The sequence below is a fragment of the Diospyros lotus genome, chromosome 10 (assembly GCF_014633365.1).
Source record: "Diospyros lotus cultivar Yz01 chromosome 10, ASM1463336v1, whole genome shotgun sequence".
Taxonomy (NCBI): domain Eukaryota; kingdom Viridiplantae; phylum Streptophyta; class Magnoliopsida; order Ericales; family Ebenaceae; genus Diospyros; species Diospyros lotus.
The window spans coordinates 31,734,076-31,752,807 of record NC_068347.1 but is presented as its reverse complement, the minus strand read 5'-3'; positions in this window follow the sequence as shown (position 1 = coordinate 31,752,807).

Below are 18,732 nucleotides of genomic sequence, written 5' to 3'. Positions count from 1 at the left end.
CGCACCACGCACCCTCACCCACAGAAACCAAACTTCATACAATTTTTTAAACAAAATTGTGAAACTCCATATTTGGAAAATTGTCACGCAATATTTTTGCATTTAATGTAATATTTTTGTTTTTAATCTACTAGAAATGTATTTCACATTTTAATTTATATTATATATTAATATTTTATATATTTATATTGATATGATATATAATATAAAATATTAGTGTAGAATGTAATTACAAATATCAAATTTAAATATTCAAATAATATTTTTTTAATTTAAAACCCAACAACATGAAAAATTTAGAGTGATTTGTGTCATTTTTTAAATGTTTAAAAATTTGATTTTTTTTGTTAAAAATGTTATATTTATAAGTAAATTTAATAGATAATTCTTATATATTAACATGATAACTATAAATTTATAATATTTTTAATTATTAAGAGAGAATAACAAATACTCAGTTAATTTATTCAAATACTGTTAAGTGACCATCTGTATAATATGTCACTTATGGAAATAATTGCATTCATACATAAATTAATTATTTTATTATGATAAAAATTTAAAATAATAATTTTATCAAATTTTAACGTTTTATACATAAAAAATTAAAAATTATAATTTTTAATTATTAAAAAATATCATATGTATTAAACTTTTTTAAATCAAATGGGAAAAGACATGAAATTTCGCTCTCTTTAATTAGGAAGATTCAAAGAATTGATCCAACAAACCTTCTTTTCAACTACCTCCTCAAAGTTCAATGTAACACCCAACTTCTATATTTGTTTATTCTCAATAGAATATCAAAAGTATAAGCTTGAGAGTTGAGAAATAAATAAGACATGTAAAAGGACATAAGCCATGGTCACACCACCCAAGGGTTAATTATACTAATAATAATTCAACTTTGCATTCTATTACTATTTAGTCACTGAACTTTAAAATGTTATCTGTTAGTACTAATATTTTAAAATTGTTACTATTTAGTCACTGAACTTTAAAATATTACATATTAATCATCGATATTTTAAAACTGTTACTGCTTAATCACTGAACTTTAAAATATTACATGTTAGTTATTGATATTTCAAAATTATTTTTCATTCGTCACTCGATGGTCACTGAACTTTAAATTCACGAGTAACGAATGAAAAATAATTTTGAAATATTAGTGACTAACAGGTAATATTTTAAAGTTCAGTGTAATAGTTTTGAAATATCAGTGACTAATATGTAACATTTTAAAGTTTAGTAATTAAGCAGTAACAGTTTTGAAATATCAGTGATTAACAGGTAACATTTTAAAGTTCAATAACTAAGTAGTAATAGTTTTGAAATATCAGTAACTAACAGGTAACATTTCAAAGTTCAGTGACTAAGTAATAACCATTTTGAAATATCAGTGACTAACAAGTAACATTTCAAAATTCAGTGACTAAATAGTAATAGAATACAAAGTTGAGTTATTATTGGTGTAACTAACCCCACCACCAAATGTTCTAATTTTAGTAATTCTTTTGTACCTAGACTTAAAATAGAATTCTTGAAAGTAACATCTTTCCATATAATCTATAGATATAGTGATTTTTTACATAAATATTTTGGGACTCTGTCGAGATTGTGCTTGTTTTTAATTTTTCACACTTATTAAGTTAATTATTAAAGGGTCTGTACGAGATACTCACTTACACCATTAATTGATTTTTTCCTTAAAAGTCACTCATAAATAAGTTACTCACAATTAAGACATTTGCGAAAGGGTCACTCGTTAGTTTATCGAGATAATCTTTCATATTTAAAAATTTATTATTATATTTAGATAACAATAAATGTAATAACTCTTATCGAATTAAAAAATAACACATTAAATTTTTGTTATTGAGAAATTTTCTTAATTGACAACGAGATAGGACAAAAGATGAGAAGTATCATCTCAAATTATAAATCTTAACTCTCAAATTTAATTCCAATTCAAACCCAAGATCAATTGGGAAGAGAAAATCAACCCCAACCCCATTTTCAGGAGATTTAGAGATTTTTAGAGAGAATCCATTCTTCCAATTATTTATGTAAATCATATTGAATTGAGAATCTCGATTCCTTCATTATTTGTTTATTTTTTAAAAATAATCTTTCATACTTTAGCAAAGGTCATTCTTAAATCAATGTTGGTTGGTGCAATTATTCTTTAACAGTTGCTTCGGTCTCTCCTTTTAACAAGTAAATGATATGATATACATTTATTTTATACTTTTTAGATATCAATATGTTTCAAATTAATCAGATATGTCACGTCTTAATCATAAAAATAAATTTGTAAATAACAATATATATTATATTTGTTGTATTTAAAAAAGTGAACCCAAATTCAAAATAAACTCAAGAAGAAAAAGCTTAAGGAGGGAAGTCCAAGAGACTCTTTCAACAAAATAATTCATTAGAGACTCTCTCGAAAATCACTCCCAAATACCTTTGGGGAGACTCTTTTAGGACTTCTCCAAAATCCAAGAATATGTCAACCTATCTGTGATATTTTTGCCTAAAAATTTAGTACAAATAATTTTGAAAAATCCGAATACTTGCCAACTTGTCAACTTCAACCTCAATAAATAAATAGTAATTCCTCCAATTGAAATATATATGATTAGAACACTAATCAAATTATACTTTTCTTGATCTTATAGACTGATTTAAACATCAAAATACCAATGCAAGAGAAATTTCGTGTCCTTAATCATCTTCTGTTTTGCATGTCTCTTGAAAACTAGAGGTTGAAGATAAACTTTTTTTCAAAATTATAAATTTATTATTGTATTTTGAGAATAAAAATATTAAATATATAAATAAATTGATTATACACACCCTAATATATAACCAATTTATCCAAAATATATTTAAGACGCTGCTAAAATACTCTTGCAAAGTTATAGATTCCCATGGGAGGTTGGACAGCCTGTGTCAATTGTCCATGCTTGTCCATATCATATCATCTTTAATAGCCACAAGGTTAGGTATTATTATTTTAAGGGTAAATAAAATTAAACATCTCTCAACTAAGATTAATTAATCAGAGAAGAAAACAAACCCAAGACAATAACTATATATTTATTAGTTCGTTGAGGGAGCTGTTGAATTGAGGATTGACTTGGTTTAATTAGCCGGTTGAATTGGGAATTAATTCAGTTTAATTAATTTTTTTAATTTTTTTTATTTTAATAAAAATACGACTAGTATTCATGAAATTTCAAATAAATGTAGAGTACAAATATTATAGTTGTCAAAATCCTTATTCTACTTAATTATATAATTTTATGTGTTAAGAACCTCTAAATAACTCAACACCCATATAAAATTTAAATTATAGTATAATTAGAGTGAATCTCGATTCAACTCTATAAAATTGATAAAATTTTGAGTTGAGCAACGATTTTACCAATTTCAGCTTTCATGCATAGAAAGGTTAGAGATGAAATTTTTTCCATCTCTATCTAACTAGCGTATTATTAATTTTGATTCGAAGGATGTTATTTGCCTCTGCGAACCCTTATCTCTTTCAAACACTTTCATCACATCATTTCCATCATTCCCCATTCGCATGGTTGTTTGGTGCTCAATGTCGCCGTTGATTCACAACTTCAATTGCTTGGTGCCATTATCGATTCACAAACACAACCTACCAGTTGAATCGTCTTTGATTCACAAATATGAATTGATGTTTCCATGCTCGGTGCCGCCGTTTTCGTGTAACACGAATTGATTCACAACTCTAATTGCTCGATGCCATTGTCGATTTAGCTTAAAGGGGTATACAACTTTGTCTGTTTTCTTCTTTTACAATTTTTTAGTTTGATTTGGTGATTCCTGTCCACCATAGCTTCATTTGTTTCTTTTTCGTATGCCTTTATAAATTTGATTATTGTTGGCTTCCTTAATTTGAAAGTGAAATTTAAAAATGAATTATTGTTAATTTCCTTAGAGAATTGAATATTTGTTAGAACTTTTATTATATTGCTTATAATGTAGAAGTTTATTGATGTAGTTTTTATTTATATTAGGTTATGACTCATATAACTTAAGAGAATTTATATTATATGAACTAATATTTAAAATTTTTATTATGGGGATAAATAAATCATGATAAATGGACTTCATATTTAGAAATTTTATATTATTTAATATTTTTAAAATTGATAAATAAAATTATTTTAAAATAGGTAACATGTATTTCATTCATAATAAAAAATAGGGTTGAAATAATCATGTTATTAAGTAATATTAATTTTTTTTATAAAATTATATCTTATAAACTTATATTTATATAAAGTAAAGTATATTTTTAATTATTTTTAAAATCTAATGATTTTATAAATCCTTATTCAATCTCACATAAAATCTTAATTTTAACAATCTTGATAAACATTACTCTTGAGGTTCTAAAAATAATTATAACATCTCTTAAATTTACAAATTCTATTGCATTTAATGTCACTTAATCTTTTTAAATGATCAAAATACCCTTAATCTAATATAAAAAAATGCACCTATTAAGGCGCTTACTTGGATTTGCTATGCACTTAAATCGTGAGAGTGGTGTTGACAAAAGTAATAACGGTTGATAAATAAGTGTGGTATTATGTTTATTAATCACTAAGAACGCCTTTAATTGTGAATTTTAGTCAAAGATTTAGTACAAACAAAACATATCAAAGAGAAAAAAAGAAAAAAAAAAAAAACAAAACAAAACGATAACTAGTGAACTAGCTAGTTAACCTAAAAAGTGAGTGCCTTAGTTGGGTTAAATTATTATTATTTTTTTTTACATTTTTTTATTTGAAAACTCTAAGGGAATGATGCCAACTCTTTGTATATTACCATAGGTTTGGAATTTTTTTTTAAGTAAAAAAGATATGTATAGATAGAAATAAAATATTTGTATAGAACACAAATAAGGGCATATCCTAGTTTACATGATCACGTAAGTGAAGCACATACTTAAAATCAAAATAAGACTGCAGCTAAAAACATAGTAAAAGCAATAATAGAAATATATAAAATAAAAAGTAATGAAGATAAAATCAAATCCAAATCTAAAGGCGCTCTAATGCATGTCTTCCATATGAACGTGAAGATCAATGAGAAATTGCGAACCTGAAGACAAATATGGAAGAGCCACGCAACTAACAATGAAAATATATATTTAGAATAATATATAATTTTGATACAAATAATTTTTAAATAATCATTGACTTGTAATTTAAATGTTTGATATTAACTTATATTTTATTATCATCATAAAATAATTAAATCCCATAAGTTTAAAACTGTTATATCTAATGATGAACCCAAATTCAAGAAAAGAGGCCCACAGTATATCAAGAGACTAGGGCCCACAACCCACGGAGTGATGATTAATTTTTTTTTAAATTAAAATATGAAATGATTAAGATAAGACTATAAAATATTTTAAAATTTTTATTAAACTATTTGTTAAATTTTTTAAAATGTACTGAAAGGCACATACATCATATTTTATCCATAAGAATTAAGATATATTTATTCTAAGAAAGAAAAGATAAATTTATCTGAAAAATATCATATAAGAAATTGCTTTTCACATATCGTCATATAAGTGTAATAAATATATTAAAAATGATAAAATTTTAAAATATTTTTTATATTTTATTTTTTAATTTATATTTTAATTAACAAACACTAATTAAGACAATAAAAAAAGATATGTGTGTTAGTGTAACATTAATTCACCTAAAGGGAGTAAGGAGAAATCGATATCCAAAGTGGGAAATGGAGAAACGCCATTGTGGCCACCATCACATCCGACCATTAATCTAATAATCTTTACCAAACAAATTAACATACGGTTGATGTTCTTTATTGGGTATAATTTGAGATGTTAACGTGTAATTAATATATTTTAATCACAAAAAAATGGCTCCTCGACAGGTGTATTTAAAAGGATACAATCTTCCACAATATCCTAATTAAGCACTATAACTTTAGCTAATCCAATAACCTTTTGGCAGTTTCTCCTTGGACCATTGTTAACATACCATGTCCTTTCTAGGGTTGTAAATAATAAGTTGGACTAGTGAGCGACTTTGTGTTTGATTTTGTAAGTGTTTGTTCGAATTCAACTCATGTTATAAATAAATCAAAGTTGAGTAAGGTAATTGATAAACGAATCAAAGTTGAGTAAGGGAAAGCTCGACTCACAAACAAGATTGTGAATGAATTCGTGCTGAACATTTTGTGAATAAATACATAATTTTTTTCTCCCAAATCAAAATATTATTTTTATTTGTAAATATTTTAGAGACAGATTTAAATATCAAAATTTTTTGTCTCTATACTTAATTTGGCTTTAATATTGAATCTCCTCATTTCTTCTCCATTTGTTCATTTTGTAAAACATATTCTAACCTTTAGGTTAAATCTCAACTGCCTGTCCTCCTCGACATGAACTTTGTTTTTTCCATTTGTCTCCTTTGCTGTCAACACCTCTTTTTTGTCAATATTCTTGTCATTGACTCCTTTCTTCTTCGACATTCTCATTATCTCCGTCGTCTATCTTCCATGTTGTCAATGCCATCATTCTCTGTCATTCTAGCCACCTGTTTCTCACTATTACCACAACCTCCATTGGCTTTATTATCGCCTCTACCATTAGTTTGCACCGCCACTCTATTTTTTTCGTCACCATTATCAAAGGCTCATTTATTATCAGAAACTCATTTATTATGTTAAATGAATTATCTTGAACTTGAGCTCAAACTTAATAAATTCTTAATGAACTTGAGCTCAAACATAATTTTGAACTCGATTTTTTTCTAATAAACTGAGTTAAGCAAAGTAAACCCCAACTCAACTCAATTATAATCCTAGTAACTTATGAGACTATTTTTACTAATTTTATGACTCATTCGTTTAAACTTATAAATTATATATTATACAATTATCTAAACGATTACTTAGATGCAACCCCATTCGAACCCTATAACATCAAATTGAGTACAAGGTAATAAATGGAGCTTTGCCCCACATAAAAAAGATTTTTTTTTTCTTTTGTGGTCTTTTCTGAAAATACAAGAAGATAGAAAGCACGTGAACTAAATTAAATGACAAGAGACCTCCATGGGATAACCTAACTAGGGCTTGGCCTATGCCAAATGTCCACGCGTTTTGTCGGCAAACATTATCAAAGAATGTAACCCCAAACAAAAAATATTATTAAAGAAAGAATAAGATAAAACGTTATGGGCATCATTTTAACGTTAACCAAAAAAAAAAAAAACTCTTAAATAAAGAATAAGTCAAATATTTTGAAAAATAAATGCTATTTTTTCAATATTTTTATATATATACACTATAAGAAATTTGGGATTTAGCAACGAATATTTCCTTCGCTATTTTGCGACGGAATTACAATATTTTTTTTTTGGTGAGAATTAGCAACGAATTTTAGATACGGAAAAAATTTTGTTGCAAAAAATTAAAAAAAAAATTTATGACAAATTTAGCAACGGGAATAATTTTTCATAGCTAAATTTTAATAATAATAAAAAAATAAAAATTTAATTTTTATATAATGACGGAATTTATTTCTATTACTAATTTTAGTGATGAAAAAAAAATTCTATAACAAAATTTTAAAATAAAAAATAATTTTAATATTAGTTTAAATAATTAAAATAAAATTTAAAATTTAAAATTTTTATTATTAAAATTTAGCGATCAAAATATCTTTCCATCGCAAATTTTAACGACGAAAATAAAAAATTGAAATTTAAAATTATTTTAAATTAAAAGAATTAAAGTTAGATAATTCGTCGCTGATTTAGCAATAGATTGAATATTCTGTCACTATCATTAATTTTTAATTTTTATTTAATTAATTTATAAATATTTAAATTTGGAATGAATATTTAAATATATAAATATTTAAATTTTATAAAAAATTAAATATACATTTAACCATGAGATGAATATAAAAAAATTAATTTATAAAATTTAAATAAATATATTAATATTAAAAATCATAATATTGCTAAATTCTAACTATATCAATTGATATATTTTATGTGCATAAAATAAAAAAATATTAAATATATAATAATTAATTATTTGTAATATTTATTAAATGTGTACAAAATGTAAACAAATACTATATTTGAAAAATAAATAAAAAGTTTAAAAACTATAATATTATTAAAATTTTCTTTATTTTAAATTTTAGAAATCATAAAAAAGAAACAATATTGAGCGATTACATTATATATAAAAGAGTTTATGAGCTATCTTGTCAATCTCTTTTTCTTTATAAATAGGCGAATTTTTCGCTAAGATAAAAAATTTAAAAATCATAATATATGGATAACATTGTGTTTTATATTTGATAAAAGTATCATATGTCATTATCTAATATAAGTGTTATATATCAAACATTAATGTTGACCAAGAAAAAAATAAATATATATCTTTATCATTTGTCTTCTCTAATTTTGTTTCTGAGTTATAGATAAATTCAACAATCTGAAATTCATTGTGTTGATCAGATGAGATCTATCATTAGTATTGTTTTACTCTGTAATTGAGAATCCTAAGTGTAATGGATGTTTTGGATTTTTATTTTTTAATTTTTTATGAAATTTGAAATTTACCCAAGTAATTTATAGATATTATGTAGATTTCATTTAATATAATTTTTATTTATAGAAAAAAATATTTTTTTAATATAACAAACTATTAATAAATAATTCAATATATCAAATTAATTTATTATAATTATTAGATTTATAATATAATTAAATTTTTAAATAAATATTAATTTGAAATACAATAATTTAAATTATTTTATTATCACATTTTAGATAATTACAATAAGATTTTATTTAAATTATTTAATAATAAATTTTTATTTAAATTACATTATTTTTATCAATTAAATCATTATTAATATTATTTTTATAAATTATATTATTTTTATGTAATTATTAAATATTAAAAAATAAATAAATTCAAGAGGCGGGAATCTCCTCGCCTTTTTCCTGCCAAATCCCCCTCTTCCCCCCAAAAATTCTTAACTCCTCCCCCCCAAATCTCTAATCCTTTTTGGCTCTCTAGCTCTCTTACCCTTACTTCTCACCCTCGTTCTCTCATCTTGTTTGCTGCCTTGCCTTCCCTTGCTCTCGCTCTCTCATCTCGCTTGCTACCTCATCCTCCCTTGCTCTCGCTCTCGCTTTCTGCTTCGCTCTTGCTTGTTGCCTCTCCCTCGCTCTTGTTGTCTCGCTCTTGCTCGCTGTCTCACCCTTGCTTTCGCTGTCTTGCCCTCGTCTCTCGCTCATGGTTCACCCTCGTCTCTCGCTTGCTCGCTCTATCGCTCTTGCCCTCGCTCGCTGCCTAATAGGTGTTTCTCGCTTGCAACCCCTCGCTCTCGCCAAGGTTCTCTATGGTTAAATTATTTTTTAATTTTAAATTTTTTGAATATTTATTTTTTATTTTATTTTTAAAATTTGTTTGTTGCTTATGTTAAATTTTGTAAATTTATGGTGTTTTTAGTATTAGTTCATTTTTTTGGTTTAATTTTTTTTATTTTTCTTTCTTTCTTTTTTGTTGCTCATATTAAGTTTTGTAAATTTGCAGTGTTTGGTGCTGTGTTTTTTCAGTGAATTATTAAAAATGTTATTTTATTTCTTTTATATATTTCTTTTATGTTATTTTATTAAAAATTTATTTATTGTGTTGTTTGCTGTTCATATATTTTTTATGTTTTTTTTTTGTGTGTTATTTTATTTGTTTTCAGTAAATTTTTAGAAATGTTTGTTAGGATTGTAATTTTATTATATTTTTGGTTATATTTAAAGTTTAAATATTTAAGTATTAATTTTTAATATTAATTAATTATCTTATTTTTTAATAATTTTATGTTTGTTACGATTGTAGTGTTTTTTTTTTTTGAAAATATTCTTTTAATTTTTAGTTATTATTATTATTTTTTTAATTTTTAATTTTTTAATATACTTTAGTGACAGAATGGTTCCGTTGTTAAATATTTTAAAAAATAGCGACAAAAATTTTTGTCTCTAAATTTAAAAAAAAATACATTTAGGAACGAAAATTTTTCGTTGTTGATCCATCGCTAAATTGGCGACAAATCCGTCTCAAAAAAGCTTTGCGACGATGACTTCGATGATGGAAAAAATCCGTCGTTAAATTGATTTAGCGACGAATTTTTGAATTTAACGACAGAATATTTTCGGTCGCTAAATCTTGAATTTCTCATAATGATATATATATATCCACGTTAAGTCTGCAATATGTGTATAGAATATTGAACAGATTATTTATTAAAAATAAGCTATATTTTCAAAATACTATTGTCACATTATATTATAATGATGGTAAATAGAGATTAAGATTTATAGCCCTTTTTAATTACTCGAAATTAAAGGTAAATCATACAACTGTTAGAGATTAAGTAGAGGCCACCAGTACACCAAGAAGAAAACTCAAATGAAACGGGCACGAGTCGACCCACCATTGGCCCAGACCCATTATAAAAGCACCACCAATGTCCACTAGATTTTGCACATCGGCCAGATTCAGCCAAAACATGGCTACCAAATCCCTGATGCTGTTGCTCCTCGCTACGGCGGTTCTCGCCACTTCCTCCCTTGCCGACCACTACAAGCCGCCGGGTCACGGCTTCAAACCACCGCCAAAACACCACCCTCCACGGTTCCACCCGGACTAGAAGAGATTGAAGTTGAATTGGACGGGAAACCACCCAAGGGGCCAAACCCACCGCCAAAGCACAGGCCGCCGCCAATCGCAGAGAAAACTGATTTGGACGTACGGGAAACCACCCAAGGGGCCAAGGCCACCGCCAAAGCACAGGCCGCCAAAGCCGCAGAGAATTAGAGATATACATGCATGCAATAACACAGCCACCTAGCTAGGAGATGGGAAGTGAGGGTGCAGATAAAGTAAAATAAGACCAGTTAACTAGGATACTGGTAATTGTTGTCCCTCATGGTACTGAACGTGTTTTATCAGTTGGCTGTCCACTGTTGTGTTTAACGTTGCTTGTAGCTGATATATATATAACAACAATAACATATTCAGCCTTTATCCCACTATGTGGGGTCGGCTACATGAATTTTAGATTTTCGTGTATGTTTATCTTTTGTCATATCTTCAGTGAGATCCATACACTTCATATCAAACTTTAATGTCTCCCCCAAAGTCTTCTTAGGTCTGTCTGTACTTCTTTTTTTGATTAATTGTTCCATTTCATCAACTCTCCTCACATGAGCATCTCTTGATCTCTTTCTCACATGACCAAACCATCTTAGTCTAGTCTCTCTCATCTTCTCCTCTATTGGCACTATTCCTACCTTATTACGAATAACTTCATTTCTAATTTTATCTTTTCTTGTATGGCCGCACATCCATCTTAACATCCTCATCTCCGCTACACTCGTTTTTTGCTCATGTTGGTATTTGACGGCCCAACATTCTGAGCCGTACAATAAAACTGGTCTTATAGCTGTTCTATAGAATTTTCATTTCAATTTTAATAGGATTTTACCATCACATAACACCCCCGATGCATTTCTCCATTTTAGCCAACCTGCCTTAATTCTATGTGTGATATCCTCGTGAATTTCTCCATCTTTTTGAATCACTAATCCCAAATATCGAAAATGGTCTTTTCTTTGTAAGATTTGGTCTTCCAATTTTATTATAACATCCTCTACTCTTGCATTCTTACTAAATTTACATTCCATATATTCTGTTTTCTTTCTGCTTAATTTAAATCTCTTAGATTCTAAATTGTTTTTCCATAACTCAAGTTTAGTGTTCACTCATTCTTTTGTTTCATCCACCAACACTATGTCGTCTGCAAATATCATACACCATGGCATCTCTGTCTGAATATCTTTAGTGAAATATATATATATGTATATATAATATAATATTTAGAATATGAGCTAGTAATGCATTTCTTGTTGTCAAATTATAATAATTAAATTTATTTATCTTATAATCAATCAAAACAAATTTCTTTGTCGAAGCAAACAGTCCCAAATGTAACAAGCGAGATCAATTGAGTCTGGACCGAATCTACAACCCTAGAAGGCCAAAGCTTCAAGAGCCTCAATAAGGTTTTCGGGATTGTCTTGGAAGGGTTTTCGGAGAAATAAGCGATAAGGTCCTGCTTGAGTCTGAAATCACAAAGGATGTTAAAACGACACGCATGAATTTTCTTTACGTAGACCCTTTGATACCTAAGGTAGATAAAGAGTAATTTGTAATGTCCATGTAAAAGTATACAAATGAGTGTATGATGTGTCTTAAGGTGTCTTTCAGTGTCCCGAAGAGTAGGGTAAATGTCTTTCAAATGAGTTTTAAAGAGAAAAAATAAGGATCCAAATTAATGATCCAAAAAGATCTCTTAATTTGCCTTGAGGAAGATTGATATTTATAGATGTTTAGGTAGGGCCCATGGATGAGTCTTCAGACTCTTTGAAAGATGCATTGGGTGAAGCCAAAGGGCCTTGAAGATATCTTTGCGACCAAGGCGACCCGATAAATGTCTCCGGGTCGCGAAGAGGCCTTCAGGGCCACCGGGTATCGTTTGTTTGGCAGATTCTGAGAGAGCGCTATCAGAGTTGTGCAAATGAGAAGGCTAGACCATTATGGGAGACTCTCAGGAGATCCCGAGAGACTCACGTCCCATAGACTCCCTAGAGACTTCGAACCTCAATAGAAAACTGCTTATGAGTTAATAATTTTTTAAGACACTGCACAACAACCTTACTGTTTTGAGTTAATATATAGTCTTTATTAAAGAGAAAATCTCCATAAAGTAATATTGTGGCAGTGACAAAAATAAACCTCTTAGTTGCTCCATTGACCTTGGATCTTGACGATATTACTTAACGAATATAGAGTACAGACAACACTCTTTAGGTTCTAAAGATAATTACAACACCCTAAATCCTAAACTTACAAATTAAAAATAATTAAAATACCCTTAATCTAGTATAGAAAAATGCATGTATTAAGGCACTTACTTCAATTTGCTATGCACTTGAATTATGAGAGCCGTGTTGACAGAAGTAATCGCTAATAAATGGGTGTGATATTATGTTTATTGATGACGAAAAACACCTCTAATTATAAACTTTAAGTAAAAGATTTAATATAAATAAAATAGACCAAAACCACCCCCCAAAAAAATAAAAATAAAGAAAAACCAAGACTATAACTAGGAAACTAGCTAGTTAAACTAAAAAGTGAGCACCCTAGCTAGTTGAGCTTAATTATTATTAATTTTTTTACATTTTTTTATTTGAAAACTCTACCAAGGGAATGATATGATGCCAACTCTTTGTATACCACCATAGGTTTGGAATTTCTTATCATATATACATTCAAAATAAAGATGGTGGGCACAATGAAAATATATATATATATATTTAGAATAATATATATATATAATTTCAATACTAATGATGTATAAATAATCATTGACTTGTAATTTAAATATTTGATATTAACTTATATTTTATTATCATCATAAAATAATTAAATCCTATAAGTTTAAAACTGTTATATCTAAATGATCGATGAACCCAAATTCAAGAAAAGAGGCCCACAGTCTATCAAGAGACTGGGGCCCACAACCCATGGAGTGATGATTTGGGTGAGTGACTAACCGAGAGATAAGATAATTAGTTGAGGGATTGACGGAGAGGGTCGAATTATATCATATATTAAAACATATTGGCACATGCATGCAATGAACAAAGTGTGGAATTTGGTACAAATACACTCCCAGCTGCGCCCATAATGTCTGTGCCTGCCTCCCCTCCCTGAAAAAGCCATATTTCTCACCTAACTGAAGAAGCTTTCTTTCTTTTCCTTTAGACGGTAAAGAAAGATACGTGTCTCAGTATTACATTCATTCATCTAAAGGGACGTCTGGACAGAAGTCGCCATCCAAAGTGGGAAATGGAGAAACGCCATTGCGGCCACCATCAAATCCGACCACTAATCTTTACCAAATAAATTATTAACAGATACGGTTGATGTTCTCTAATTATATATTGGGTATAATTTGAGATGTTAACTTGCAATAAATGTGTTTTAATCGGATAAAATGGCTCCTTGACGGGTGTATTTAAAAGGATACAATCAATCTTCCACACTTAAGTATTAACTTTAGCTAATCCAATAACCTTTGACAGTTTCACTTATTCTTAATTATATCATGTTCTTTGTAGGGTTGTAAATGAGTTGAACGTTTTATGGGTGAATCGGCGTTTGACTTTGTCCGTATTTGATTCATATTATAAATAAAATAAGCTTGAATAAGGTAACTTATAAACAAATCAAAGATGAGTAAGGAAAATTTTGGCTTGCAAACAATTTGGTGAATAGTCTTATGAACATGGTCACAAATAATTTTTTTTTAGTATTCTAATATTATATTTTTCAAGTGAAATATAATTTTTTCTCTATATTTAAAATATTATTTTTTAATTAAAGATACTTCAAAGATAGATTTAGAGATTAAATTAAGTTTTTTATCTCTCTACTTGGTCTGGTTTTAATCTTGAATCTCCTCTTTTCTTCTCCATTTGTAAAGCATATTCTAATCCTAAGTCGAATCTTAGTTTCCTCCACCATCCGTCTTCCTCGACGTGGAGTCTGTTTTCACCATTCACCTCCCTCGTCGTCAACACCTCATTCTTGCTATTAACGCTATTCTTCTTCGACATTTTCGTTGTCTTCGCCAACCGTCTCCCTCACTATCAACACCTCTGTCTCGCTATTGATGCCATATCCTTCTCTACCATTTGAGCCATATTTTTCCCACCTTTGTCAAAGCTTCTATTCGCTTCATTGCCTCCTCCAATGTCCACTTGGACAACCACTTTATTTTCTTTGTTGTCATTATCATTAAAAACTCATTTATTATGTTAAATGAGTTAGCTTACTTGAGTGCGAACTTAATTTTGAGTTTAATTTTTACTTAACAAGTCGAGTACAAAAGAGTAAAGCTCGGCTCAACTCAATTATAACTTTAACCGCTTATGAAATTATATTTTAATAGTTATATCACTTTATTGACTAAACTTATAAATCATATATTATACAATTAATTATCTGAACAATTACTTAGATGCAATCCCATTCAAATCCTATCATTAACGTCAAATTGAGTAAAAGATAATAAATAATAAATGGAGCTTGTCCCTCAAAAAATATTTCTTTTTTTTTTTCTTTTTCGAAGGTACTAGAAGTCAGAAAGCACATGCACTACATTAAATGGCAGAGACCTCCATTGGATAACCCAACTAGGTCTAGGCCTTTTGCCAAATGCCACGTGTTGGCTAACATTATCAAAGAATGTAACCCCAAACAAAAATATTATTAAAGAAATAATGAGACAAAGTGTCATGGGCATCATTTTAAGGTTTAGCAAAGAAAAAAAAAAGCTCTTAAATAAGCTACATTTTCAAAATACGATTGTCACATTATAATGATAGTAATTTCTAAATAGAGATTAGGATTTATAGCCCTTTTTAATTACTAGAAAAGTAAATCACACATGCCCTGAGATTGAGGAGAAGCCACCACTCCAAGAAGAAAAGTCAAAGATGGAGTCAGAATTTGAGGTAGGATGGATGAAAATTAAATTTTAAATTTTAAATTCAGTTTTAAATTAAATAATATAAAAATTAAAATAATATAATATTAAAAAATATATATCAATAAATTATACATGCATTTTCACATTTTAATAACGTCACATAATAATAATATTATTAATTTTATTAAATATCTATTTTTTAATATAGAAAACTAAGTTATCGTTCAATCATCAATATCCAATTTGATTGCACAACCGAGTGTTGATAGGCTTTATGAGAGATTATCGTTTAATCATTGATTTTCAATTCAATTATATAGTTAAGTCTTGACAAATTTTATGACAAAAAATATATTTTCTATCATAATTTTAAACATGTAATTGACAAATTTATAATAAAAAATAAAAAAATTAATCCCATTAATTAAAATACAGTTAATATACAGAAAAGAGAAGTAAGTTAGATTTTTATATATCTTATTTTTAATTTTCGACTAATACTCAAAAAAATACTGACAATCACCGCCAACCACCATGCCTAGTGGTTTTTGGCAATTAGAGACAACTGACACAAAACTCAGTAAAATTTAATAGACATCCTTATTCTCATCGACCAATATACACAAAACTCAGTAAAATTTAATAGACAAATTTTGTAGATCTAAGCTTAAATTTTTGACTAAACCCAACTCGCATAAATGCATTGGTAGTTGTTATTGGCCACCGTTGTTGGTAGTTTTCGACAATTAGAGGCACTCACCTAACATTTTTATTCCCATCGATCAATATATTCAAAATTTAAAATTTTTCAAAACTTGGGACGGGCATTTAGAAAAAAAAAAAATTGTAAATTATTATATATAATAATTTTTTAAAAAATCTAAGGTGTGCAGTTTGCCCACCCTTGGCTGTACGGTGCTCCGCCACTGCGTGTCGACCCAACATTGGCCCAGACCCATTATAAATGCACCACCCATCTCCTCTAGATTTTGCACATCGGCCAGCTTCAGCCAAAACATGGCTGCGAAATCCCTGTTTCTGTTGCTCCTCGCTACGGCGGTTCTCTCCACTTCCTCCCTTGCCGACCACTACCAGCCGCCGACGCCGAAACTCCCACCAATAGTAAAGCGTCCGCCGCCGACACCGACGCCGACGCCAAAGCTACCACCAATAGTAACGCGTCCGCCGCCGACACCGAAGCTACCGCCAATAGTAACGCGTCCGCCACCGACACCGAAGCTACCGCCAATAGTAACTCGTCCGCCGCCGACACCAAAGACACCGTATCTACCGCCAATAGTAACTCATCCGCCGCCGACGCCGAAGCTCCCACCAATAGTAAAGCGTCCGCCGACGCCGAAGCTCCCACCAATAGTAAAGCGTCCGCCGACGCCAAAGATACCCCCAATAGTAACGCATCCTCCGCCGACGCCGAAGCTACCCCCAATAGTAACGCATCCGCCGCCGACACCGAAGCTACCGCCGATAGTAAAGCGGCCGCCGCCACCAAAGTACCACAAACCACCAGTGTCCGGAGAGAATTAAGAGATATATATATATATATATATGCATGCATTAAGGAGATGGAAAGAGAGGGTTTAGATAAAGTAAAATAAGACCAGTTAAATAGGCTACTGGTTATTGTTGTCCCTCATGGTACTGAACGTGTTTTATCAGTTGGCTGTCTGTCTCACTGTTGTGTTTAAAGTTGCTTGTAGCTGCTATATATTTATATTTATATAATATCTAGAATATGAGCTAGTAATGCCTTAATGTTTTGAGTTAATATATAGTCTTTATTACAGAGAAAATCTCCATAAAGTAATATTGCGGCAGAAAACATAGGGCTAAATTGCTCCAGTGACCTGCGATCTGGAGTCTGGACGATGTTTAAGATCAATTAGAAGGGTGAAAATAATAATAAAAAAATTAACAAAATGGGCAGATGTCTTACAATCTGAGAAGAGGCTGTTAAGTGAATCTTCAAGTAGTCTATAATGTTGCCAAATTATGTCATAAGGGACTTCTGAGTCAACAATTGTAGGTAGTGGGTAGAAAATTTTTAGAAGATGACTCATTGTTTTTGAGCTACCAGCCTGCTGGAGGTGGAGAAAATTTACAAATCGAGGTAATTATCATATAATTCATAAAAAAAATTATATAAATCATATATGCTATGTTAATAAGGTTGTGTCATATGGTCTTTTTTTTTAAAAAAAAAGAAATCGTTAAAGAATATTGACGGCATATTGAAATGTGGGGGAGGGGCAATAGAGGTATTTCCAAAATATAGGGATAAGATTACCAATTTTACCTAATTTGAAGAAAAAATAATAATTTACTCTATATAAAGATGAACAATATGGTCTTTTCTTAATTAATTTCTGTAAACGTAAAGAAATAAAAAGAGTATTTTCAAAATACATGAATGTGATCAAAATTTTACTTAACCTGACGGAGAAATAGTAATTTGTCCTTAAAAAGATATATATATCAATGACAACCACCTAGCTAAGGGTTGTGGAGGGAGGGACAGTCTGTTGAGTAAAGCTCTGTTTGTCTACTAATAATTATTATCCCTCATATGCATTACTATATTTTATTAGTTGGATCTCACTATTGAGTTTTAACGTTGGTTGTACTTATATAATTAGTATACCCAAGTATCATGCATACGACACTTGTATATTAGCCCACCCTTCATCTCGATTCGTTCATTAAGTTAATTATCCTTGACTTCAATTCACCACAACAGGGCACCCTTAACCTTAGGTCACTAGGCCACCCTCAACCTCAAACAGCCTGACTAGGTCACCTTTGGCCTAAGAGATGTATTTGGATTTGTCTCAGCTTACAAAGGGGGGTTTTTCATATAGTTGAGAGCAAACCAATACTACTCATAATTAATTCTGATAGGATTCTCTCTTAGATCGAATTAAGGAATAAACTCCTGATAAGGAATTATTTTATTTATTTTAATCTTGATAAACTTGAAATAAAGCACTTCTTCTAATTAAATCATAGAAAGACGATCTTAGGAGATAAAACTAATC